The 26,696-nt window shown below is 41.5% G+C and overlaps 1 protein-coding gene across 2 annotated transcripts in view; it reads right to left on the bottom strand.

Annotated features, from left to right (window-relative positions):
• Window positions 1-26,696, bottom strand: part of fam110b (family with sequence similarity 110 member B) — a 42,044-nt gene that overhangs the window by 10,701 nt on the left and 4,647 nt on the right. For both annotated transcript variants that reach the window (XM_069685357.1, XM_069685358.1), the window contains exon 2: window positions 2,673-2,813. The gene's annotated coding sequence lies outside the window, so the exon portion shown is untranslated. The remainder of the gene's footprint in view (window positions 1-2,672; window positions 2,814-26,696) is intronic.

The following is a 26,696-nucleotide window of genomic DNA, read 5'->3' as shown; positions in this document are numbered from 1 at the left end:
CCTGCAGAACACAGTATCACACAGAGAGAGGAGAGTAGAGCAGATGAAAGGTGGACAAACAGACATGTTCAATCTTTTCCTTCTTATTAGAAGTACCTGTAATTTCATATTATGAACGGACTTCATTTTGAGCATAGCATGCTCTGGCAGACGAGAAAACTCTGCTGTGATTAGTCTACATTTCTATTGCTTAAAAAAATCAATACACACACAATCTCTCTCTCTTTCTCTCTCCAAACACATGACAGTCATGAGAGAGAGTGAGAGAGAGAGAGAGAGAGTGGGTTCCAGTCCTGGGTGCCTGCAGGCCAAGTCTTTCCCAGAAACATTTTGCTGTTGTTCCATTGTAATGTCTTATTATTGTGTTTACCAGAAACTGCAGCATGTGGACTGCAGCATAGCTGAGAAAGACACCCAAAGTACTCACTAACACATTCATTAAATTTAGATTACATGTGTCAGTCCTTAAAGCCTCTATGCGTCCTCTGTGTGTTGGTGTTAGCATGTTTAATGGGGGAGTTAAATGAGCAATGTTTTTAACGAGGATGCACCTCTCGTTCCCTTATTTAAGCTCCCTCTCCTATGTATCACCTCTGGGCCTGTGTGGGCCTGCAGCCAGCAAGACAACACATACACGCACGCACGCACGCACACACACACACACACACACACACACACACACACACACACACACACACACACACACACACACACACACACACACACACACACACACACACACACACACACACACACACACACACACACACACACACACACAGAGCATCTTGCTCTTTCTATTTCCTGTGTTGGCAGTATGTTGAGCAGATGCAGCAGGAGCCGGTGTGCTCACATTCCCACCGGTCTTTATCTCACCTCAGTTTTCCTTTGTCCAGGTGGATACTTCTATTTATAATAACCTGAGTAATCCCACGTATTGATTTACACAAACCTGAACAAGATGCTGTTAGACTATTACCACTAGTATCTAATAAGTACACAGATAGACATTAAACTAACTGATACACTGTCCAATGAATAATTACATTAGTCTGGTGTAGTCTGGCGTGTTCGGATCAGGTCTACAGGTGTCCATCCTCTCCTCCTCCATCACACACACTGTTTGAAGTTCTTCTCTGAAACGCTCTGGACTGAATGCTGTACGTTTTTTGCTCATCCTGCACATTACCACCATCCTGTACAGCTCTTCCACTTGTGCAGATTTTATATACAAAAATATAGTATATTATTATGTAAATGGTAAATGGACTGTACTTATATAGCGCTTTTCTTTGCGACCACTCAAAGCTGCTTTTACACTACATGTCACATTCACCCATTCACACACTGATGGCAGAGGCTGCTACGTAAAGTGCCCAACTGTCAATCAGATATCACATTCATACCCGTTGGCTATGCCACCGGGAGCAATTTGGGGTTCAGTGTCTTGCCCAAGGACACTTCGACATGTAGCCTGAGGGAGCTGGGGATCGAATCTCCAACCTTCCGATTGAAAGACGACCGACTCTACCACTGAGACACAGCCGCCCCTAAGATCCTAGACAGAAGGAATACGGCAGTTTACCAGCTTTGTAGTTTTTTTATTCTAATTCTATGTTCATTGTTTTGCACCAAAACACCAAGACGTATGTCTCAGCCTACTTGGCATTGAACCTGATTCTAAATCTAATTACTATTAACTATTAACTAACAGTTAGGAGCCCGGATAAATACCTCCGTAATTGCTGCTGGTTGATGCAGGATGCATGCTGGGATATTTGGTAGCCCATACGTCAACACATATGGAGACAACAAGAGCTTTAAGTGGTCAGCTTGGGCTGCTTTATCTTTCCAATGTGGGCGGAGACGAGATGAAAGAAAGTGAAGAAAATGTGCTTCTTTTGGTTAACACACATCTAACATCCGTCCTGTTAACCTCCATCATCGCTCTCTATCCCAGCGAATCCATCAACACAATGCCTGCACAGCGGTAATTGCTTATGTTCATATTGTAAAGTATTGATACATTTATTGACCCCATCCTCCTGTACTGCCCCACCTGCACAACAAGCTCCTGAATCATAGGTTTCTGTTTGGGTGGAATTCATTCCCCTCAGTCAGATCTGCCCTGAAGAGCCTGGGCACACTCTAAATGACTTGTGTGTTAATGACTTGTTGTGTTGTGTGTTAATGACTTGTTGTGACTTGTTGTTACTCTGTGTGGACAATGAAGATTGAGTCTGAATGTGAAGCTAAAGTTACTTTTTGAACAAAGTTATTGAGCAGATCTTTGACCGAATCTGAGAAAGAGTGAGATACAGAGAGACAGGCCGAGCTTGGGAGAGAAGCTTCGTTTCTGTTTCCTTTGAATGCTTTTCTGGACACCTGTTTGAACATCACAGACACTACGACAAACAAACTGATTATCGTCTCAAATGAAGCCGCTGCTTTTAAATAAATCATCAGTCTAATTTACTGAAGCCCTTAGTCAGGTTTCTGTTCATAGGCCTGTCATGAGAACAATGTTTTAGTTTGAGGAAATGGATAAAACAAAAGAAAGACAGGGTATTGTCACGGCTACAGAGCTACAACACTCTTCATTTATCAGTTTAAAGTTAATACACAGAAACAAACAAAGCATCCCGTTTGGTCACACATAAAATAAGGTCTACCAGTGTGGAGATGTCCTACTGGCTGGCACATGAGTCTTGATTGAGCCTATTGGTTGCTTCTGTGCTCCAGGCTTTTGCTGCTTGAATTGGACGCCTCCCCCCTCTCCTCCAGGGGCTGCAGGTTTTCAGTGGTTTTCACAGCTGCCAAGAAAAGAAAGACAAAAGACAAAACATGAACAACAAACCATTCAAGCACCTGTAAGAGTCTCTGTGTTATTATTAGTCAAATGTTTGACCGTTCTCAATGTCTAACTGATTAAATCAGAGAAAGCAGCACTTCCTGCATGGCACTAATGTCTCTATAAGTGAAGCATTTTTAATTTTCAAACTAAAAAGAAAACAAATGAAAGGACAAATAAACCAGTCCTTGCTGTCCTTGAGTCCAGGATGTAGGAGAAGTTGGCCTATGACCTATGTTGGTCTGTTTGTCTCGACCAGAGATTAGAAGGATAATCATTTCTAAAGAATTAAAGTTCACTTCTATGAGCAGAAATATGCTGTAGGAATCAGTGTCTGCCACCCATACACTCCAGCCCCATCTTTATTATGCGCTAGATGATTCACATAAGTCAACCAAAAAGCAACATTCACTGAAAAGCAAGTTTCCTGCCTCCTCGTACGCACGTTTCCCACGAGTCCATGAAAAAAAAACAAGTTTGTATTTTAAGAGATAAGGTGAGAAGCTCAGACATTCAGAGGGAGCTCGAGTAGATCTGCTGTTCGTGGTGAAGCTCTTCCTGATTCATCTTCCACTTCTCTTACTCTCTGATATCATCACTTGGCCCCGCACTGATTGGTTTGACATTACTGACTCACTGTAGTGCCTGTGTAGGAGCTCAGTGGTCCAGATGGCCACTCAGTGGGAGCTGGAGTCGCACCAAATGACCTGCTAGCTGCTTTACGGCTGCACAGCAGAGGCACACAGCAGTGGCTCTTCCACTGGACGGTCAGCAGCTCACTGTGATTCACATGCATTAATCTCCGGCAGTCTGAGCCTTTCCTGAATCCTGTGAGCCGACTGCACACCAGCCCTCCATCATTTCAAGAGCAGTTGTTAGACCTGTCAGTGTCATGATTTTTGAGTTTGCCACAGTGAGGACAGCAACCATGGTGAAATCTCTCCTTTTTCTGAGCACCAGCGTCTTTTTTCAGTTATTCCCAATGAGGACAGAGCGTATGCGGGGCCTAAGGGGCAAATCCCCATCTTTTAAAACCTGGGACCTATTCTTTATGTTTTTGGGGGTAACTGTGTTACCATGTTACAATGTTACAATTTAATTTAGCAAACGCTTTTGTCCAAAGCGACGAACATCTGAGAGTTAATACAACACAAACAACGATCAAGACAGGAGGGAACAAAGTCTGTAAGAGCCAACAAACAGCTTCAAGTGTGATCAGACACTGGTGCCAACAAGAATTTTTCTAATAATACTAATCATCATCAACAAGATCAGTAAAGTCATCATCAGCATCATGAAAATCCTAGTCAGCATAAACTACATCCTCAATGTCATCATCATCAATAGCATCAGTATCATGAAGGTCAGAGGTGTTCATAAAGAGCTGGGTCTTTAGCTTCTTCTTAAAGGCGAGGGACTCTGTGGATCGAATGGAGTTTGGTAGCTCGTTCCACCACCGGGGGACGACAGAGTAGAAGAGTCTAGTTAGAGACTTAAGGCTGTGCAAGTAGTTTTTGAATTGGAAAGAGACTTTCAGGGCTTCAAGTGTAGCCAGTGGTTATCGATGAAGGACTTCTGTCCAATGAGCAACATAAAAAGTGAGGATGGAGTTGGAATATTTGTTTATTATTTGCGCGAGATTAACAAAAAGGCTAAATCATCATTGGATGACCGCCAATGGGAGCAGGGATGGCATTACAGCAGATTATGTGCCGCCTGTATTTGCTCCCAACACTGACTGTTTTCCATATACCAAAGCCTGCTGATATGTGATTGGTCAATACTATGCGCACAACAAACACACTACACATGGAAAACAAAACACATCTCGTACTAAAATCCAGTACCACGCCTACAGAACCTGCATGTTTGTGTAACTCACAATAACACAGAAAAACAAAGAGTCTGGTGGCTTTGGGTTTAGGAGTGATTTAATAAAAGCATCTTACTTCAACTTTGACAAGAAAAATAACTTTAAGTGGAACACACTTTAATTGGGCCCCTTCATTATGTTGTAGCCGGACATCTACACTGCGACTGAAACAATCGGTGTAAGGCAAATTGACACGCACACGCACACACACGGACACACCACAGTTAGAATTGCTGCAGATCTTCAACAGCAGTCGAGTCTGAGTTAAAGACTCAGTATGACTTCTTATTCTGTGTTCATCAGAGCAGTTAAGCTGCAGGAGGTTTATTGGCCACTAGATTCGTGGTTATTGTGTTGGCTGTCCTTTTGTAGAGCTCTATGAATGTACCTGTAACTTTTGTATGACTTTTCATAGTTAGCAGTATTACCTGGGGTTGTCTTGTGATTTGTAATTATTGCAGAGGATGTCTGCGTTGTTAATCCCTTGTGAATCTGCCATGTCCATGTTCTGAAAGTAAAGTAGAAGTTTACAGTTTAAAGATGAAACAAAGCAAAGAGGGGATGGATCTAGTCCTGTATCAGACGGTCCCTGCTGATTTAGCTTAGCATGGACACTCATGGTTGCAAAGTGAATACATGGACATGGGCTTTATTCTTAAATGTTAAATGTCTGTGTTTATATTGAGACCCAGGAAGTTGTTCTGTTGTCCAACAACCATTAGGTGGAGCTCATGAATAAAAAAAAAAAATTAAAATGAAAAAAAGGCTGTGAAAATGTAGAACTTGTGAAAGACAGTATTTCACCAGGTTAATAAAGATGGTGGTCCACCTGGGCAACAAAAGACTGTACTGCTGTTAGTGTTCTCTGCATCTGTTTATTTTGAAGGTTCTTTCATACATTTAAATGACTACCATAGAGCTGAGGGGAGGTGCAAAGTCGGTAATAATTCTCTGTGGGTTGTAACGCTCAGTGATACTTTCACATTTCATTGTCATTTTATCGATTGCTAATATAACAGAACTGGTTAGAGCAGACAGGAAATGGATACACAACACCTGTCCAGAAAGCTATTTATTATTCCACTTACAACTGTAAAACATAAAGCACATGTACCGCTGCAGAATCATGGTTTTAACTAGAGGTCTACCGATAGTGGATTTTTAAAGGCCGATATAATAACGATAGTTTGTAGCAGGAAAAAGCCGATAGCCGATTAATCGGCCGATATCTCCCTACCCCACAAAAAAAATGAAACCGATGTAAATGAACAATCTTTATCTTTCTTACATATCCTTCCACATAACTGTTGAACTGAAAGTACATAAATAACAAAATAAAAACATAAATCTGGAACAGAACATGAATCTCAAAGAGTAATGAATACCTAAATAAATAAACTAAGTAGTAAAGAAAATATAATCTGTTGATAATCGTTGATAATCATTTTTAAATACCACTCTTACAAACTATTAGTGTTTGTGCACGTTACCAGAGTGAGGAGGATCATAAAAAGTGTGATTTCATGTCATGAATGGACAGCTGACGTGGTTGGATTATTTAGAAGAGAGAACGCCAAATTGGTAAGTAATTCAAGTAACAGTTAAATGATTTATTTTCCTCCCTGCCTGCCTGTCTTATATCGTGGAGAGCTGATATTTTTACGTTATATTCCACAGATAACTTTTGAGGGGAGAAATAAATTGAAACGAGTCAGATATAATATGAATCACGGACCACTTGTCAGCTGTTCCCCGGTACAGCAAAGGTTTAGCCCACACCCACCGCTCTCACAGAACTCCACGTACGAGTGGCATTTCATGGTTTTCTAACAGTTGTTCAGAGTATCCTCAGGAGTTGCACACGCAAACTTATGTTTTCAGCAAAAGTGCCCCTCAAATGATCAGATATGATCCCACCAGTTGTGCTAGGCTTCACTCACTGCTAGCCAAATTGTAGCGAGCTTGCTAGCTAAACAGAGACAGCAGCATGAGCTCGGCAGAACAGCAGTGAAAGTTAACGATAGTCTAATTCATTAATAATGCAGTACTTTAAACAACAACCTTATCATGATCATAATTTGTGAATAAAGCTGTGTTATGAAGTTAACTTTAATTCATTATCCCAGGTACCTGTATGTCATCAAAGGAAACTCGATTAAAAAGGCGAATGCAAGCGTCCCCGCCTGAGGCTGCACAGCCATCGGCCACTATCGGAGCCCAGATCCACCGATAAGTATAGTTTGTAATAAGTCCTATCGGGACCGATTAATCGGCCAAAACAATCAATCGGTCGACCTCTAGTTTTCACTATGATACTTTGATGATGACACTCCAGTGAGGATTGTTATTTTTCAACATCTGTGTGTTTTGTCCTCACGTTTACATCTGAAGGAGGTCACGGTGACTTTCACAAGCTCTGAAATCATTTCAAACCTGGTTCAGCATGTTCAGCCTGGAAGACAGTCACTGTCACCAAAACAGGAGGAAAAGGGCAGGTGTCCCAGCTGTGTGTGTGTGTGTGTGTGTGTGTGTGTGGGTGTGTGATGTTGGGAGCTTTTACAGCTCAGTGATAATGGAAGTCTGGCTCCTCCAGCCTGACTCAGCAATATCAAACGTATGTTACATCACAAGTGTGTAGCTGGACCTATAGAGCACAGTGTTCGTGCTGCTACTGCAGCTCTTATTCACTGTATCTACTGTAATCACCGACTTGCTACTATGTGTTGGTACTGCTGTAACACCCGAATTTCCCCCCTGGGGATCAATAAAGGATTAACTTATCTTGTCTTCTTACCCCCCCCCCCCCCCCCCCCCCCCTTTTTTAAGTTTTTCATTCTCTTAGCTTTAGGGAATTCTGTTATTTGTAAACCTACAACTTTTTTCATTTTTCACCATTGAAAACATAAAGTCACACAATAATACAAACAAACTAACCCATCAAGGCAGCCAAAGACCAGCAACTCTCATGTTCTGCAGTGTAAACCGTGAAGTTCAGCGGTTTCAAAGAGAGCCACAAGACGGCTGTGTCGGGTTAAAAAAGGATCTTTCTGTTAACACAATGTGGATTGTGTTGCATGCTACTCTAGCAATGCAAAACCTTTTTGTACCATATACTAATACAATATATATTGGTACAAACCAATAAAAAAAATAAAATAACAGATGACAGCTGAAACTTTGTCCCTTAATTGCCACCAAGTCTTAACAGTGATTAATCATGAACATCTGTAACACACACACACACACATACATGCACACACACACACGCACACACACACACGCACACGCACACACACACACACACACACACACACACACACACACACACACACACACACACACACACACACTGTGAGTGAATAAAGCATCTGTTAATGCAACGTTAGAACGACGTCTCAAGGCCATTGTTTTTGCTTTGTGCTTTCACCGTTAAAATCAATATTTTAAAGACTCATAATTACAGCTTTATATTTTCCTTTATATGTTCTTTCTCAAACTATTTCCGTAGGCCCCAAAAACATTACAAATATTACATCGACAGCTGTAAGGGCTGATGGATTCTTAGGGTGTTTTATGTCTTACAGAGATAACTGAGCAAAGCCATTGGTTTCTCCCCTCCCTCCATTTTCATCCTGCTTTCTATCCTTTCTTATCCTCCCATTGACTCACCTGACTGTGTTTCTCTGCTAATCTGTCTCCTTCCCCCTTTCCTCCCACACATTCTCAGCAGGCACTGAGGTGGACAGACTGCTGCAGAGCAGGAGCCCACAGCAAGGGCCTCACCGACAGGGTCCAGCCCACGTGACTTACACCAACACTGATATTTTTCCAAAGCAGTTACATCATTGTGAGGTTTTTATCTGTGCAAAGGGAATGTTATAAATATAATAGCTGTCAAAGTACTGACCATGCTCATTTATCGGTTCTGTAATCATATCAGATGAGCCACACCGGCTGTATCAGAAGTGGATTTCAGTCCCTGCAAACTCTTACATGTGTCGGGGAGAGGTCAGAGTTTGTCTTATAGCATAATAATCAGGATTTTCCGAAAAAATTATGTATGGAAAAATAATCATCACATGCAATCCACCAGAACTATGGTGGTGTCTGCGAAGACCACATTTTCTTATTTAGCAGATGACTTTTCTAATGATGGTAGTTAATACGAGAGAATTAAATCTGTAATATACTTTATTACTTAGTTTAAAAGAAAGTCAAAGTAAAGGGGGTGATTTCAAGAAGACTCCCAAAAGAACCCTCTCTCTTTGAACCTTCTTCTATTTCTAAACCTGCTTATCAGCAAACTTCCTGCAGCACACCGCAGAGTGTGCAGATGGCATCATCCTGTCCGATGTCAGAGATAAGGAGAGTGAGAGGTGAAAATAAACAGTTCAAACCAAGCCGGCATGTTGGACGGGTGTGATCATGTTGATCGAGAGGGCTTAAAGACTGTGAATCGAGCAGCAACCAACTTTGATCTTCCAAACTTCTTCCGGACCTCAGCTAAGGTACAGCGAGGCTTTCCGTTATGCGGGGATGATGCGGTCTCCAGTTTTGGCGTTTAAAGTTAATCAGGAGATTCTAGGTTGCAGAATAGGATCTCCTTAGTGTTACGACTGGGATATCAAATAAGATCAGATATTTCTGATCTTCTGTGACTGTGGCTCCTCACAGCAACAAGGTTCTGGGTTTGAAACTGCAGGCCTGCAGTGAGTTTTGTCCGGATACTCCAACTTTCTCCTACAGTTCAAAGACATGCAGGTCACGTTGATTGGCTACTCTTTCCAGGTCTGAATGTGCATCATGATGTCCTAATTTAAACACCATTTCAGCCTGTTCATTGTAATTAAATCACAGCAAAAACAGTTCCTTGTGAATTGCTAGATGGACAGGCGGTGAAACACAACGCTGGTAGAAGAAATCCTGCAGGTCATTAAACTGGCCAATGGTCAGCGGCGAACAGTTAATCCTAATCTTTATGGACAAATTCTGCATAGGAGTACAGAATCTGTACACGAGGGGAGAAAGATTTAGTGTCTGAGGATTCATGTTTGAAGTCTGACATGTATCGTCCACGAGGGTTTCTCAGAGCGTTGGTCATATGCAAGAACACATTAAGTAAATTCAGATTTGGTTCCTAGTGAAAGCAGTAAAATGACCCTGCCAGTGTGTGCCTCTTGTGATTTTATAGACTAAAAGGCGTTTCATATGTCTTCATATCTGGGAGCAGGAATATTCTTGGATTTGTCAGATTAACCAACGCAAATAAACACACGATACTGCAGTCAAACTAACGCAAGGCTTCTGGACTGAACACAGGTTAAGAAACAGGTGGATGTTTGGGAAGAGACCCTTTCCTATAGGGGCTTCCTGAGTTGCTCAGTGGTAGAGTTGGTCGTCTTTCAATCAGAAGGTCGGAGGTTCGATCCCCAGCTCCTTCAGGCTACATGTCGAAGTGTAGACACTGAACCCCAAATTGCTCCCGGTGGCATAGCCAACGGGTATGAATGTGATAACTGGTCAGTTGGCAGTTGGTCACTTTACGTAGCAGCCTCTGCCATCAGTGTGTGAATGTGTGTGAATGTGTGTGAATGGGTGAATGTGACATGTAGTGTAGAAGCAGCTTTGAGTGGTCGCAAAGACTAGAAAAGCACTATATAAGTACAGTCCATTTACCATTTACCACTTCTTTTCAAGATATGATCAATTTGTTTCATCAATAGGTTAAGTACCAAAGTCTTTTAAAATAGCTGTAATAAAACCTTTTCTTGAACCCAGCTCTTGTTTAAGGCACCTTAGCCATCTATAGACCTACAGCATACCTTAATTTCCCTTTCTTTAACATCCTAGAGAAAGCAGATGTCAATCAATTATGACTAACTATTAAACATTACACAGGACAGAAGCCCTCTCTTTATTTGTCCTGTTAGATCTTATTGCTGCATTGGACACAATTGAACATCACATCCTATTACATACACTTGAACCCTTTATTGGAATTAAAGGAACCACATTAAGCTGGTTTAAATCCTATTGATCCGATCGATTTCGATTGAAATATGGCTGAAATTTAGTCACACGTTTTGGTGATCACACCAATTCTATTTAACCTATATCCGCTTCCTCTAGGTTATATTATCAGGAAACACTTTATATATATTCATTGTTATGCAGATGATACCCATTTATAGTTCATCAATGAGCCAGATTAAAACCAATGAGTTAACCAAACCGTGCTTGGCCAAAAGCAACTTCAAAAAGACATTAATTGGCTTTACTATGTCATCCAGCACCACTGTAAGGAATCTGGAACTTATCTTTGATCAGGATTTGTCCTTAAACTCAATAAAACAAATTTCAAAGATTGCCCTTTTCACCTATGCAACATAGCAAAAATCAGGCACACCCTGTCTCAAAAAGATGCAGCAAAACTAATCCATGCATTTGTTACTTCTATAATCAGGTTGCCAAAACAAGCCTTGAAAGACAATCCACCTGGTCCAAAATGCTGCTGCACCTGTACTGAAATCTTGGAAAAGAGATTATATTTCTCCAGCATTAGCTTCCTCTACTGACGTCTCCAAAAGTAGAATGGGAGGCACAGCCTTTACATATTAATAAGATAATATAAGATAAGATAATCATTTATTGATCCCCAGGGGGGAAGTTCAGGTGTTGCAGCAGTACAAAGACAAAATAGCAAGTCAGTAAAAACAGTATAAAATAAAAATAAGACAGATAAATACATAAAAATAAAAATACGAGGTATATACAACCGTTATACAAGTAGGAGTAAGTGACACGTTAAAGTGACAGTTACGCTCCTCTCCTGTGGAATCATCTTCCAATTTGGGTTTGGCTGAGACCCTCTCTACTTTTAAGAGTAGGCTTTGATAAAGTGTACAGTTAGGGCTGGCCCCTAGTTAGGCTGCTACAGGCTTACACTGCTAGGGGACTTGATACCCTGAGCTCCTTTCTACCCCTATTGCTCTGAGTTTTTAGCTCTCTCGACTCGCGGGTTTCTGTGGATTGTTGTTTCGGACTGCCTGCTGATGTGGACCTGCTTGACTTTCACTGCTGTTTATAACAGTCATATTTCTGTTATTATTTTGGTTGCCATGGGTATTATTAGTCATAGCTCTATTAACATCGTGCATGTTATTGTTGTTGCTGTCTCTCTGACTATCTATCCCTTTCTCTCTCTCTCAACAACAATGGTTGGCCTTCCTTCTAGAGTCTGGTTCTACTCGAGGTTTCTGTCTCTTAACAGGAGGTTTTTCTTTGCCACTGGTGGATTTCGTTGGTCTCTGTAAAAAACAAAGTTAGTTTGGTCTGGATCTGCTCTACAAGTAAAGAGCCATGACATAAGTTTTGACTTGTAATTAGGAACAATAAATAAAAAAATGATTACATTAATTGATTGACTTTCACTGCTCACCCTATTTGCTGAGATGGAAATAGAAATGGGTTCTCAATAATCTACCTGTTTGCTAAGGGTTAATACTTCAATTAGAAAAGAAATCATCTGCCCCTTCTTTTAAAATGTTGGCTGTAATACTCCCCTAATGACAAATCACGTAATAAGAATGTCAAACCAACAGTGCACTCAGAGCCACTGCTATCCAAACTGACTGATTCTCAAAATACACAAACAGTTTGGAACTTCTTACTTAACTCACTTGGAGCTACATAAGAAAAGTCTGGAGAACAATCCAATCTACATACTACACCCAAACATGGATACTTACCACAAGAGCAGTTCTTGGAATTCCACATAACAACTAAGCATTTGACAAGCTGGCGAATGAGGAAGCAAATAATCACGGTACACATCGTTGACCATGGCAACAGTAGGTCCCTCTTTCCTCACAATAATCTAATAGTTAGCACACCAATAACATCATATCATGTGCACAACTTGGATATGCCAGCATGCGAGACTTCACAGCTGGATGTCATGAAATAAATAGAAGAAAAGCTTGATTTTTAAATAAAAAATTCTTTAGAAATCCAAGATGAAACCGACCCCCAAAAGAGCAGTGCGAGCACTGAACAAGTCCTGGTTAAAGTCAAAAGCACAGCAGCGAAGTTGAAACCTGCCCAAGCTAATGACTTTACAACAGATCACTTCTTAGACAGATTACCCTACTGCCTTAATCGCCATACTAGTCAAGGACAGCTTGTAATTCACAAGCCTACCTCAGTAAACAAATTCCCTTTTTACAAATAATGAGGTTCAGTTCACACATTTAAAACCATTTTAGATTAATTTTATTGAATGTTGTGTCTCTCATGTGTTCTGTTAGGGATTAGTTTCTGGCACTGGCTCCTCATTTGAACCAGGAAACACAGAGGCTGACATCGTCACAAAAAAAGACGAAGAAGAAGAGGGAGTAGCAGGTCTGCTGAAAAAGCTCTGTCTTTAGGTCTGTGTTGGGCTTCAGGGGTACGTGGAGCTAGCAGGTAGCAGGGCCAAGATCGGGTCTGAGACTTATTCACACCAAAAGCAAACAAGGAAAAAAAGAAGACATAATATTGAAAAAAACACTGTTTAAAACGCTTTCAACCAAGTCCACAGAACTGACCTTAGCTAGCCTAGAGCCTAGGCTACAAGAACTTGGAGTGACTATCAATTCATCCCCTCTTACAACGACTGAAAGCTTAACATCCAAGCGTACAATCAGCTAATTCATTCTACCAAGAATGTCACCTTACATGTTGCATTTGTGATTTCTGCTTTACCAGATGATGTTAAATTGCGTTGCAACAATTTGTTTGCTGGGCCCCTCTGTGTCATAACACCTGCTGTTTCCAACACAATGGTTCCACTTAGGACCTGCTTCACAAAAACACAGCCTTCACATTATGTCTTTTTTGCAGTATGAAGCAGTCAAACAAACAATATACTTGGTGATGTCATGTTTGGTTCCAGAATATTCTATCATTTTCGTAATATTCAGACACTGAATAGACTAAATTATCCAATGTCAAATAATAAACTCTACAATGAAAGTGATTTTTACTGGCTCACTTTGAGTGCAGCTAGATGAAGGAGCTTGGATCACATTCACTTCTCCTATTCAAGTGAACTGACACCGGACCTACTGCTCCCCAGCTGAGGCTTTGGGGGGTGTAGGGAAAAACCAAAGAATGCAGAAGAAGTGAATGTAACCTCTGTGATGTCACGCAGACTTTTAAATGCCAATAGACGTTCACAACTGTAGACGGCACCACTTATTTGCTAGGGGTCGACCGATTAATCGATTAATCGATGTCTGCGCTCACGAGGCCGATTGAACAAAATATTTCTGCGTACACAGGCAGCCGCGTCAGTATGGCTGCTTTGGAATGATGTTGGCGCTCCCCCTTGTGTCAATTTCGCCATTCTACAGGCAGACGTCAGCGGGTGCTGTAAAACAGTGCTGGTGTGCTGTAACAGTGTTACCTGAGAGAAAACAGTAAGACTTAATTCCTAGCTTTCAAAGATCAATTTATTTAATTGGCCACTCTTAATAACACATACAATGTTAATGTTTACTCTCTGTATAATTACAGTGTGCTCGTGAGAAAATGCATATAACGTTGGTTGGGAATTGTAACGGTAGCAAGAGTCGTGAGTTTCTTGCTCCAATAACTCATTTAACAAGCTCAGTGTTCTCATTATTTAACTACATCATCGTACACTTTGACCCGTTTAGCTGCTCCAAAAAATGTTTTGCTGCCTTTTCATCTTCACTAGTTAACGTTAGCGAGCTGTAGACTGGAGAGAGATTAGTTTAATTTGCTCAAATGCTACCTGCTGCTACTGGAAACTTTTAAGGTGGAATGTTTTCTTGCATGTGTCACTTTTCCAGCCTTGGTCCTCAGACCCGTAGTTCAGAGACTGCTGGTTTCTTTAGGCTAATTCAATTAGTTTTAGCTTGGCTCATCAGTTAGCTGCTAACTAGCCTCTGCAGTCTGAGCAAACTCTGCTTTTAAGAATGGTCGGGAGACGTTAAGGTAACATTGCATAAAAGCGGTGCTTTATTCACTAATCATTAAGCAATGATTTCAACATTCTGCTCAACATACTATAATATATTACATTAATGTTTTTGTCGTACTTTCTGTTGTTCCCCGAGGTCTGCTCCAGGATCAATGGTCGTGCTAAGCACTGCTAACCAGATCAGGGGCGACACAGAGGTTAATCCAGGCCGGGTTTTGAGAGCCACAGATAGACAGTTGGCCTGCTGAACTCTGTGGCTTTGGTGGCCTCAATCCAGCCACCACACACACACACACACACACACACACACACACACACACACACACACACACACACACACACACACACACTCAAATCAACTGCAACAATGTGGTAACTTAAAGCATAATCAGTGGCACAAACAGCTTTTTCATTTGATAGAACATTGATGGGGAGGTTCTGTGGGCTGCGAGCCAAGCTGCTGACTTTAGCTCAGGTTGTCTCTAATTACATAAGATCCAGGCGTCCGGGTTAAATTATCCAGTTAAAAACCATGGTGACGTGAAAGTAATTGACTAAAGTGTTTTCATGTCCAGCCAAATGTGATTTGACAGACATAATTCTGAGTCACATAAAGCCCTAACTTAGTAGTACTAATCAAGAACAGTAAAGGTGTCATTAATTAAACTGGCCATCATCAGAGGTGGAATATTCTTATGAGGCAGAGAGAGAGAGAGACAGAGAGAGTTGGAGAGAGGGACAACCAAGAAGGCCACGACACACTGACAAGGGATGCAGTGTGTTAGTCTGTGGAGTTTTCATGTGGCCGTGATCCTCTTCCTGTTGATGAAGCCTTTCTTTGCAGTTTATTGACATGGATTATTAACTGCATATTCCCTCATTTGAGGACTTTCTTTGTCATGTATTTTTAAAAACAACAGAGATTTCAGTTGATGGTTTCCTGTTGGAAATGCTGCTGCTGTTCTTTGAAACCAGAGTTAATCTTTTAATACAATTCTTTAAAACAAAACCTGCTATTCTGCAGTTTTGTATGAGATTTTTAAATAATTAATGAAATCTGCTTTTAAATTGAGGCTTATAATGTAGGCTTTCTTTGAATATTTTTGACATTAAAACTGGTGCGAGTTAACTTAATATTAAAGGTTTTTGAGCACTGATTAGAAGATATTTGCAAATTTAAGTAGTCAACAAACTTGACGTTAGAAATAAATAATAGAATACAAAAGAATTGTAGCCATTCATATCATGATCTCTTCATATCTCCTGTTGCCTATTGGGTATTGTGCTTTGTTTGTTTTGTGAATTGCTGGTTTTGTGTGAGTTGCTGGTTTTGTGATCTGCTGTTCTCTTCTTTACTTTGTTTTCTTGCTGTCAAAGCACTTTGTAAACTCTTGTTTTTAAGGTGCTATATAAATAAAGTTTCATCCAATGACTGTATAGATGGACGACGCGTCTCCATCTGCTCCCATTGTACAAAACTGATGCCAAAACAGCCCTGTGATACGTGCTGCCATCTTGCGATGGTGACGTCATTTGGAACCAGAGTTGTGCAGTAGAGATCGGCGGGTGGAGATGCTGTAAAAAGGATGATTGATAGCTCTGTTGACAAATACGGCTCCTGCAGCCGATCTGTTCGGATTAGCAGAGTAGAGGAGGATGGGCGGGGGGACAAAACTAAAACAATCACTTCAGTCATTGAAGTTTCCGTATCTGTGAACGTTAGCCTCAGACCAACACGGCGGCGATTTGATTTTATAGTTTGACCCACGTCCCATCTGTTAACATGGAGGAGGCGCTCAAAATGTTTTGGCTTCACTTTTGGGGAGCTGTCATGTCATCTATCTTTGTATACAGTCTGTGGTTTCCCATTGATTAAAAAACTACAAAAATTATAAAGTCAGGTCAATCATTAATATGACCACAGAGGCACAGAAAAACATATGAGTTTGACACTTCAGTACCAGGTAATACTAAACAATAATCAGAAGGTAATAATTTAACTCATAATGTCTTTTTGTTCAAAAACGATCATAACTTGACCTTATCTTTGGTCTTTGTTAAGCTTACAGAGGGAATATTTTAGAACTATTGTATAAAAGGATTAAAAATCAGCTTCATATTATCGTCTACATCGGCAGCTCTCTGCAAATCGGCATCACATAAACCTTAAACACAGCCTGAATAAAATAAAAACTGTGCTAGTTGGATGTTAAACACAGAAAGGTTTTTACAGTCCTGAAATCCAAACTCCTGGAAAACATCCATGACTTACTGATACTGTGAAGGGTCTGACAATCTAAAGCTCATATTCTCTGCAGCTTCAGAACCCTCTCAGCACAGCAGATGTTAGTAAAAAAACACTCTTATGTAACATTATTATCTCACTGCATGAATGGCACTGACACGCTCTGATGAACATATACATTGCAGTGATCCCTGTCTAAGAATCACAGCATGTGGATGATCCTGCAGCACTGTCTCCACACGGATCAGGATTTTCCTCCCGGCCATGTTTACGTGGATCAAAACACGCAGAGGTTCACATAAAGCCCATGTGATGGCCCACAGGGAGACACAGACCTTAAATACCATCTAAAATGTACTTATTCACTGGGCATGATCAGAAAACTACTTTTACCTAGGCTACATGTAATCATGACATTTTTTATAAAGAGAAGTCTTAACATGTATTATATAATATTATAACAATAATAAAGAAGAAACACAGCAGCTGGAGTTGAAGTGACAGGAGCAAATTAAGGATCAATTTCAACAACATAGAAGTGTCATGCTGCGTGTACTACATACTAAGACTGACCTGTGTTACAGGAGACGTCCCATTTCTTTAAATCAGTGCTCAATCAAAGCTTTACAGAGGGACGTGGTGCATACTCCAGTATTAACCTGCAGACTAACTGGCTGTTTATTTCTGCTGTGTGATAGGCTGTTTAATCTTAAATGTCCAAAGATGTTGCTATTGATGAAAATTCTATCGCAATTACCTATGGTGATTAGGGCTGGGTATCAATAAGGATTTCTCAATTCCATTCGATTATGATTTGGTTAGAAGTATTTCAGTTACAATATCAATGCACCTCTAACCTGGTGCATTATCAAATTATTTTATGTTTACAATAAGAATTGACCTCAAAGAAGTTACATCATGTACTTTTTATTCAACATGACAAACACACAGTAGTCAACACAATTGTATGAATTTGATGAATCCGACAGCTGAAGAACTTTTTGTCTGTACATCTTGCTTATGGCTTTTATTAAACGTACTGGGCTTCAACTTGGGCGAGATTTGGTCACGAGATCTCATAGCACCACAGGAGTTATGGGGAAAGGCATATTGTATAACATGCTTGAATACACTTATGTTGCAACAGAGTGTAACATAAACATCAGTGCAAACTTTCTAACATATTCATGGACGCACACACAAAAGTGTCCATCGGCGATCACTGATGTCTCCGTAGTCGGTGCAGTAAACAACTGCAGGCATGCCTCCCTCACTGCCGTGTTTATGGGGGATGTGCTGAGTCGCTGAGTAGGGCTGGGTTTAAAAAAAAAAGATTTTTCCGATTCGAATGGATTCTCATTTGAATTTTCCAATTTCGATTCATAAATCCCGAGATCGATCTTTAAAAATATGTATCGAAATATGCAATATGCAAAAACATGTCTGATCACTCACATTTCTGAGCGCTCCTGAACGCAGCACGACTCAGCGCATCCCCTCGAAACACGGCAGTGAGGGAGAAATGCCCGGACTCGTTTACTGCAGCTACTACAGAGACATCAGTGATCGCCGACGGACTCTTTTTTTTGTGTGTGTGCGTCCATGAATATGTAAGTTAGTTTTGCTCTTTTTGTGTTTCTCTCTGTCAGCATATTTTTGGCATGTTGTTATACAGTATGCCTTTCCCTATAACTCTTGTGTGACTTTGTTATTTGCCCTATGAGATCTTGTGGCCAAATCTTGTACAAGTTGAAGCCCAGCTCGCTTAATCAAAACCATGAGCCAGATGTACAGACTAAAAATCTGAACTGGAAAAAAGTTCATAAGCTGTCTAATTCATAAAATTGTTAATATTGTGTTGACTGCTGTGTTGGTCATGTTAAATATAAAAGTACATGATGCAACTTCTTTGGGGTCAATTCTTATTGTAAACATTAAACATTTTTATAATGCAATGGGTTAGAGGTGCACTGATATTGTAACTGAAATACCCCTAAAGCAAATCGATATCAAATCGGATCGGGACCCTTTGTATCGGATAAAAAGAGTCCGTCGGCGATCACTGATGACTCTGTAGTAGCTGCAGTAAACAAGTCCGCGCACGTCTCCCTCACTGCCGTGTTTCGAAGGGATGCACTGAGTCGTGCTACGTTCAGGGGCGCTCAGAAACGTGAGTCATCAGTCATGTTTTTACACATATTTCGATCGATTTTGGGTCATTCAAATGAGAATCGTTTTTGAATCGGAAAAATCGTTTTTTTAAACCCAGCCCTCATGCTGATTGTTTGTATCAAGTCTTCCTCTTTTATGTTGTGCTATGGGGCAAGCTCCAAAAACACTGGATCCTCATATTTCAACTTGATGGCACATTATTATGGGGACTTAACTTTCACCCATGTCGCCTGAAACCCACACCTCCACCTTTGTACACAGGCCAGTCACACACACACACACACACACACACACACACACACACACACACACACACACACACAGTTTGTAGTTTCCAAACCCCAGTCCAAAAAAAAATTAGTGTAGCAACCATGACAAGTGATCATGATGTGTAAAAGTGGTGAAGTGCACCTTTAAAGGGTTCTTCATGTTTGGAGATAGCTCGACACTTAAGCAGTGCAACAATGTGAACTTCCCGTGTGTCTGCATGTGGAAGCTTTCCTCCCTGTGAGGTCATCACTTAGTGTAGTAATACAAGAAGAGCTGCATCTAGACAGAGATCCTGCTCAGCCAACACACTATTCATTATTCATGCTCGCTTTAAACACACACACACACACACACACACACACACACACACACACACACACACACGAGGCATTTCAACTGAAAGATTACAAGGCAAACCGCACGCATACTAATGAGCCGCATTAACATTTGATTGGCTGTCCCGTACACAACCTCTGTACTAGGGCTGCACGATTCTGGGTAAAATGAGAGTCATGATTTTCTTGCTTAGAATTGAGATCATGATTCTCTCACAATTTTTTTTCTCAATTTAAATGTTTATTACACTCACTGGATACAACAAGAAACGCAACAAAAACTATAAAAGTGCCTGATATAGGACCGGCACATCAATTTTGGACAACAGAACGGCAATGCTCCTGTTTTAAGTGCTTAAGTTACAAATGCTTCATGAATCTGAAACTGAACATAAAAACAATAGAACAGATTAGAATAGAATCAGGGCTGCACGATATTGAAAGAAACATACTGCGATATATTATTGTTCAGCGATACCAATGCGATTTTAAAACATACAGGAGATAAACGCAGTGTGTTTTATATATAAACAATTAACAATCGTACTTTTTATTATTTGGGACTTTTAAGTCTATTTGCTTATAATGACCCCCCCCCTCCTACTTTTATCACTCTTGGTTCAGACTCTGACACCTGCATGAAAAAGTAGAGAGTACAGCTGGAGTGACAAGTTCTTTATAAAACAAATACTTGTACTTGTGGGCTCCAGTTAATATGGTTTGTCATCAACCATTGCAAATGATGATCAAATGTATGTTTAATCAGTGTGATCAGCCCTGTGACAGTCACTTTATGAAGAGAAAAATCACGTCTCCTGTTTCCTGTCGTTCCTGTCGGCACACACGACCTCAGGCGGTGTGTGTGCTGTAGGTGTAACAGTAAACAGTACGTCCGCTCCGTGAACGGTCCGTTTATGTAGCCCCAGCGTTAACCAGCAACGGGACGAGTTGACACTGTTAACAGGAATACTCTCACTTATAAGCCACCTCATGTAACGGAGCTGCTGATGTCACGGCTAATATTGGCGGCTCCGTTACGTGGTGTGGTTTTAACAGTCCACGGAGCCTACATTTCCTTAGCCATTGCCTCCTACCAGCTCCGCAGCCCCGGTATATCCTTCTTAACTCGGTGGGGATTTCAGGTCACTCGCCGGTAACGCTGTGTAAACAATGGAGCCCTGGCTCGCTTCTGCCAGAACGGGAATCGGAATGATAAACCTCAAACACGTCAAAAACAATAAAGTGCGGAGCCATATCTTATTGGTTGGTCAGATTCCTTATTTCGTTCTCACCACCATCACCTGGATTCATTTTGTGGTTTTATTTGTCGTTAAAAAGGACAGTAAGGCAATGTAAGCTTTCCTCACTCAACTTTTTTCACACTGTCATTCGCCGGTGTATTAGACTCGCTCTCACATGGGTTTGTTTTGGCCAGTTACTGCTGCTCTGCATCACGTGGTAACGCCGCATTGTCATTTGTTGAGGGAGAAAGGGGGAGCACTTGTTTTGATTTAGAAATGAGATAGAGTGGAAGTATGAATCAAGATTGCGATTTTACTTTGATTAATCGTGCAGCCCTACTCTGTACCTCACACTCATTGTCACCGGGGCCCTGAGACTGATCCTGGAACATATGATGACAATGTTATGAAGTAATCTGAGGAAAGAAGTCAAAATGTTCGTGTATAATCACTTTTAAATTTATTATAGAGTTGATCAATGTTACTTTAAATCCTAGATTATAAAGATTATGTAAGAAACGTCATATTTCTCATGATGGAGAAAGCCTGGCCCAGATATTATTTTATAATTATCAATAAATTATTATTGGTAATAAAATATCTGATCCATACATATTAAGACTAACACTCAACAAGCAATAGAGATAGAAGCAACCCAGATACCACAGGACCCTAACTTAAGTCAGTGCTCAATCCTGACAGGAGAATTAAAAATCAAAGTACGTGTTGTACTAAGTAAATCATTTATTCACAACACATCGGAGTGTGTGACTGTACAGGACTGTGCTCGCTGGCTGAGCTTTGCTGACCGTGTCTGGGCGGATGTTGGTGACTCAATGGTTACAGATATCTTCCTCTTCATCATCACTTCCAGCATTTAGAGGTGTTAAAAAAACCTTTCCAAGGTTTTTTGTTTCTACCTTTCCTCCTTGACATGATCCTTAAATCTCACAAAGGAAGTATCTGTTACTGATGAGCTAGCTAAGGTTGCTAATCTTCATTAGCTTGTGATAGCGGCAAATGTTGACCTTCACTTTAAAGATATAGTCTAGAACAGGGGTCTCAAACTCAAGGCCCACGGGCCGGATACAATTATATCTGGCCCGCGAGATAATATATGTGTATCTTAACTGGCCCACCGGTATACAGCACACATGCCGCTGATACTACAAATCCCAGAATGCACCGGCTGTGTGAACCTCGAGCTTCAGCGTAGGGACAGTGTGATCAGACCCAGTGTGAGCTATCCAAGACAAGCTGCTCCTGTGGGAGAGTCAGGTGCAGCAAGGAAACTTGGGTCACTTTCCCTGTTGCCAGACAAACCAGGTCTCCACCACCGTGTTCCCAACAGAACAACTGCGGACCTGGCAGAGTTCACACGGCTATTTGCCGACTTTGGAGCTCAGAAATTTAAATTTGAACAGCTCAGTAATCCGTTTGTAGTTGATGTGGAAAGAGCACCTGTAAACATCCAGATGGAGCTGCCAGAACTCAGAAACGATGCCCCAAGCTCCGCCTACAAGCTGCTGGAATGCTCTGCATGTTTGGAAGCGCATACCTGTGTAAGCACACCTTCACTCCACCCTGAGTGTCCACAGCTCAGAACCTAACCAAAACATTAATGAACCTGCAGCCAAGAAAAGACACCAAGCATCTGGCTCTGGCAAACGGTCATAAGAGCAGAGTGCACTGAAATATAATTACTTTCTGCACCTTTTCCTGTAATCACCGGTAGACAGCTTATGGTTGACATATTTGCACATTTTAACCAGATTAATCACATTTGAAATATTCAAATTTTCTTGATGGTGTTGTGAATGAAAAAAACGGAATATTTAAGATTTTCTTATAGATTTAAATAGTTTTCTGGCTGTTTTTGATGCCTGTGACACAACTTTTTTTGGAAATGTCTCAGTGAAAAACTGCTGATAGAGAGGGAGACAAAAACAAATTAATGATGCTGATTTATTTTATCTTTAATTTGATCTCATTTTTTTGATACCCTTGGTTTGTTCTGAACTCTATAAGATGTCTTTGAAGCAGTAAAGTTCATATTTATGTGTGACTAATTTGTCATAATGCCTCTGATAAACACGTGGTTTATTAATGTCTGTTGTTCAAATAATGTTGACCCCGTTCGGCCCTCGTCTTAGACCCATTTTTTGATTTCAGCCCCCTCTCTGATTGAGTTTGAGACCCCTGATCTAGAAGATCTCAGTTTCATTCTCTTTGGCGACACCTATGGCTATAAGCGGTAATTGCGGGAACAGATATCCAGACAGTGCTGCATGTGTGACGTCCAAGGTTGGCTCCGGTTGTAACTCTTGATTTTCCTGGCTGACGGTCGCTTTTCTTTTCAGACTGTTTGCTTCATCTGAGCGTCGAGTTTGTTTCTTTTTCTTTGGATTTTCACTTATTGTTGAAGTTGTATCTGTAGTCATCCATCTTTTCTTTGTTTGTCCAGCCATTGTAGATTACTGTTTACTCGCAACACTTGCAGAGAGCGGAAAAGCAGCCGCTTAGCTCCACCTACCCTCTCTGGCAGACCAACCACTGCTGGCTGATGGAAAACGCTGGGCGCCGCTTGTGAGTTTTTCCGTTCAAGTCGCCACAGACACCCAGTCCATAATAATACTATATACTGCAAATGCAAAGGCTTTCATCAGTGGGCCGTAGGCTCAGTCACAATTGTGTTAACTCATTTGGCGATAGATAGAGACTTAACAGACATTTATTTTAATGAAAATCTTCGCTATTATCACTTTGAGCACAGTGAGGGTAAAGAACACTGATCTCAGACCAGGGGCCTCATGTACAAAGGGTGCGTATGCACAAAAACGTGGCTCTTTTTCACAGCAAAGATCAGATGTATCAAGAGCGAAATGATCGTGGAAATGTGCGGTGCCTCACGCCAACTTCATGGCTGGCTTACGCACGTTTCTACAGCTGTTGATCCTTTGGCGACACTTAAAGGTGATGCTGGGAAATGTGAAAACAATTAGTCCTCAGACTGAGGGATGTGCACATCAGAGACACATGAACAATTAACACACCCACGTGTCTGCAATTACATGAGTGGACATAAAAGCATGCACAAAGTGGTGCAAAAAATACCGTTAAAAATAATGGCTGCTTTAGCAGTATCATCAGCCGCTTTAGGTTCCCGAGGGCAATCCTCCTGGAACTGTGCGCAGAGCTGCGGCCGGCCTTGGAGCACAACACAGCGAGGAGCCATGCGCTGCCTGTGCCCATACAGGTGCTGACCACACTGGGGTTCCTAGCAACCGGGACATTCCAGAGGGAGCTGGCCGACCGATCGGGACTGTGCCAGTCGACCCTGAGCCGAGCCATGCCAGCCGTGTGGGACGGAATTATCTGCATGTCAGCCAGGTGTATCCCATACAATGTCCTAATATTAATCCCTGTGATGCGCATTGAGCGTGTGCCCCCAAATTCTATCCCGTCTTCACAGCATCATTACTAGTCGGTGGTTAAAGTTAGTGACTTGTTGTTTTTTGCTGGTTAAACTACAGCTTAAGATCTTTCTAACAAGCCCCTGATTGTCTCTGTGTGCAAAGTACTCATGTTAATAACCCTGTGCGTAAAGTGTGCAATGTCTTAATCAGCCTCACATTTTACGCATGAACCTCTATCTTATAGGGCTGTGAGCAGGCTATTGTATGAACACATTCGTGCCAGTTACACAAATACATAGGTATTTACCTTGGGGGTAATCAGAGTCACCCACATGTGCTCCCAGCACCCCTGAGAGAGCAGTGTCGCCCACAATTGCGGAGACTCTCTGTTCAAACGGGGGTGGGCCCCTCTTCTCCTGTCCCCCCACCTGTTTTGGCCACACTTTGGCGGTGGGCAGCCATCCTCCGCTTCACATCCACCTTGATGTCGGACCACTTCTTTTTCACTTCTGCTTGTGTGCGCTTCTCTGACCCCACAGCATTGACAGCCTCACACACACTCTCCCACTCACTCCTCTTGCGTTTGTTGCTTACGCCGGAGGACAGCGTGCCAAAGAGCACATTTTTGCGCGCCTCCACTTCAGCGAGTAGCACCTCCAATTTGCTTTCTGTGAAATTCTTTTTTTTCCCGTCTTACTCATTCTTTTTTTATTTTCTGAGTCGTGCAGAGAGGGGAATCTCAGGTGCAGGGCTCATTTAAATATGATTTGTATATTTAAATGGGGTTGTGAACAGGGAGGGGTCGGGTACTCAATTCCACGTTGATTGGGATGTACAAAGGAAATGTGCTTGGATTCATGCGTGTGCACAGATTCATACATCTGGATATTTTTGTGCGTACGACGTTTTCTGGATTTGAGCGTACGCCATGTTTCAGTAGGAAATCCACGCAAGTCTTTGTACATGAGGCCCCTGTTGTTTTCCAACAGTGAGTGGATGTTTTACCAACAGATGTAGCTAGTGAGTTTTCCAACAACTGTACCCTCACTTGTTAAACATTTCATGCATTACTTCCTTCACTTGTTAAACTTTGTAATGTACTGAACTCTTGTCAGTATGACAAAGGTCTGCCTTGAAAATAATACAGACAGCAAGGTTAAAAAAATGTTTTCTTTGTTTATTTTTCAGAATATTCAACTATGGACCTGTAGGGAGCGCTGCTGAGGGAAAGAACGTCCAAACCATGTCAGATGTTCCCGCCCTCACCTGGAACAAGCAATCCACCTTTTCTGGGAAGGAAACATGTTCGACTGATTTCTATTACACCTTGTGTCTATGGCAATGTGTTAACCTGATCAGGTCTGATATGTCCGGTGGCACCTGACAGTGTTTTTTACTATGTCTTGGACAGACAATACATGTACTTATTTACATGGACTTATTAAGCGCTTTACTGTCTTCAGAGCACTCAAAGTGCTTTTACACCACTGTAACATTATCACTACGGCAATTTCCAATCAGGATCTATGCACATTCATACACCGATGGTTCAGTCTACACAGTCTACATGTTGAAGAATCTTTGGTTCCATGTAGGCAAGGGCACTGCAGTCAGGGATCTAACCGCCAACTGATTGAGAGACCAACTCTAACACTGAGCCACAGCTGCCCCTGTTTACATAATTCTATAAAGCTGTCATCCTGTTTGTCTTCACCCTGACCCTGACACTGAGCTGCAAAACATGCCAGTGCCTACTGGACAAACAAAAGTGCCTCAACCTGCAGTACTTCCTCCAGACAATAATCCAATTCTGAACCCTTTAGGAGACAAAGTCAAACACATACAGTCTATGTCCTCAACAAACCAGCTTACTGCTGCATTTAAAATCATTCGAAATGTTTCAATGAACTTATAAAAAAATAACTTCCCAATCAGACAGGATCATCGATTATGTGAGAGACGAGGTCAGGGTCTGTCTTCATTGAAACCTGACTGTGTGGAACCCACAGCTGGATGAGACAGACTGTGTGTGTGTGTGTGTGTGTTTGTGTGTGTGTGTGTGTGTGTGTGCAGGAGGAGGGGGAGCTCCTCATACTAATCCTGCATCACAAATAACAAGTCTCCCACTGCAGTGTAAGTCTGAGGGTTAATCAGTAAATGGTTCATGGATTTGATAACTCTGTTGCTTTTATTATTTTCAAAGATATTCCCAAAACTGCTGCACGTCTGCACAGATGTACGGTATTATGCGGTAAATATCTAAATATTTATGAGTGTTGAAGGAATTGATCAGACCTTTGTGCTGACC

The sequence above is a fragment of the Semicossyphus pulcher genome, unplaced genomic scaffold, assembly GCF_022749685.1.
Source record: "Semicossyphus pulcher isolate SPU_LCO1_2020_fin unplaced genomic scaffold, fSemPul1.0.p SCAF_7, whole genome shotgun sequence".
Lineage (NCBI taxonomy): Eukaryota > Metazoa > Chordata > Actinopteri > Labriformes > Labridae > Semicossyphus > Semicossyphus pulcher.
The sequence above is the reverse complement of the archived record's forward strand: the minus strand, read 5'-3'. Positions and strand labels throughout refer to the sequence as shown.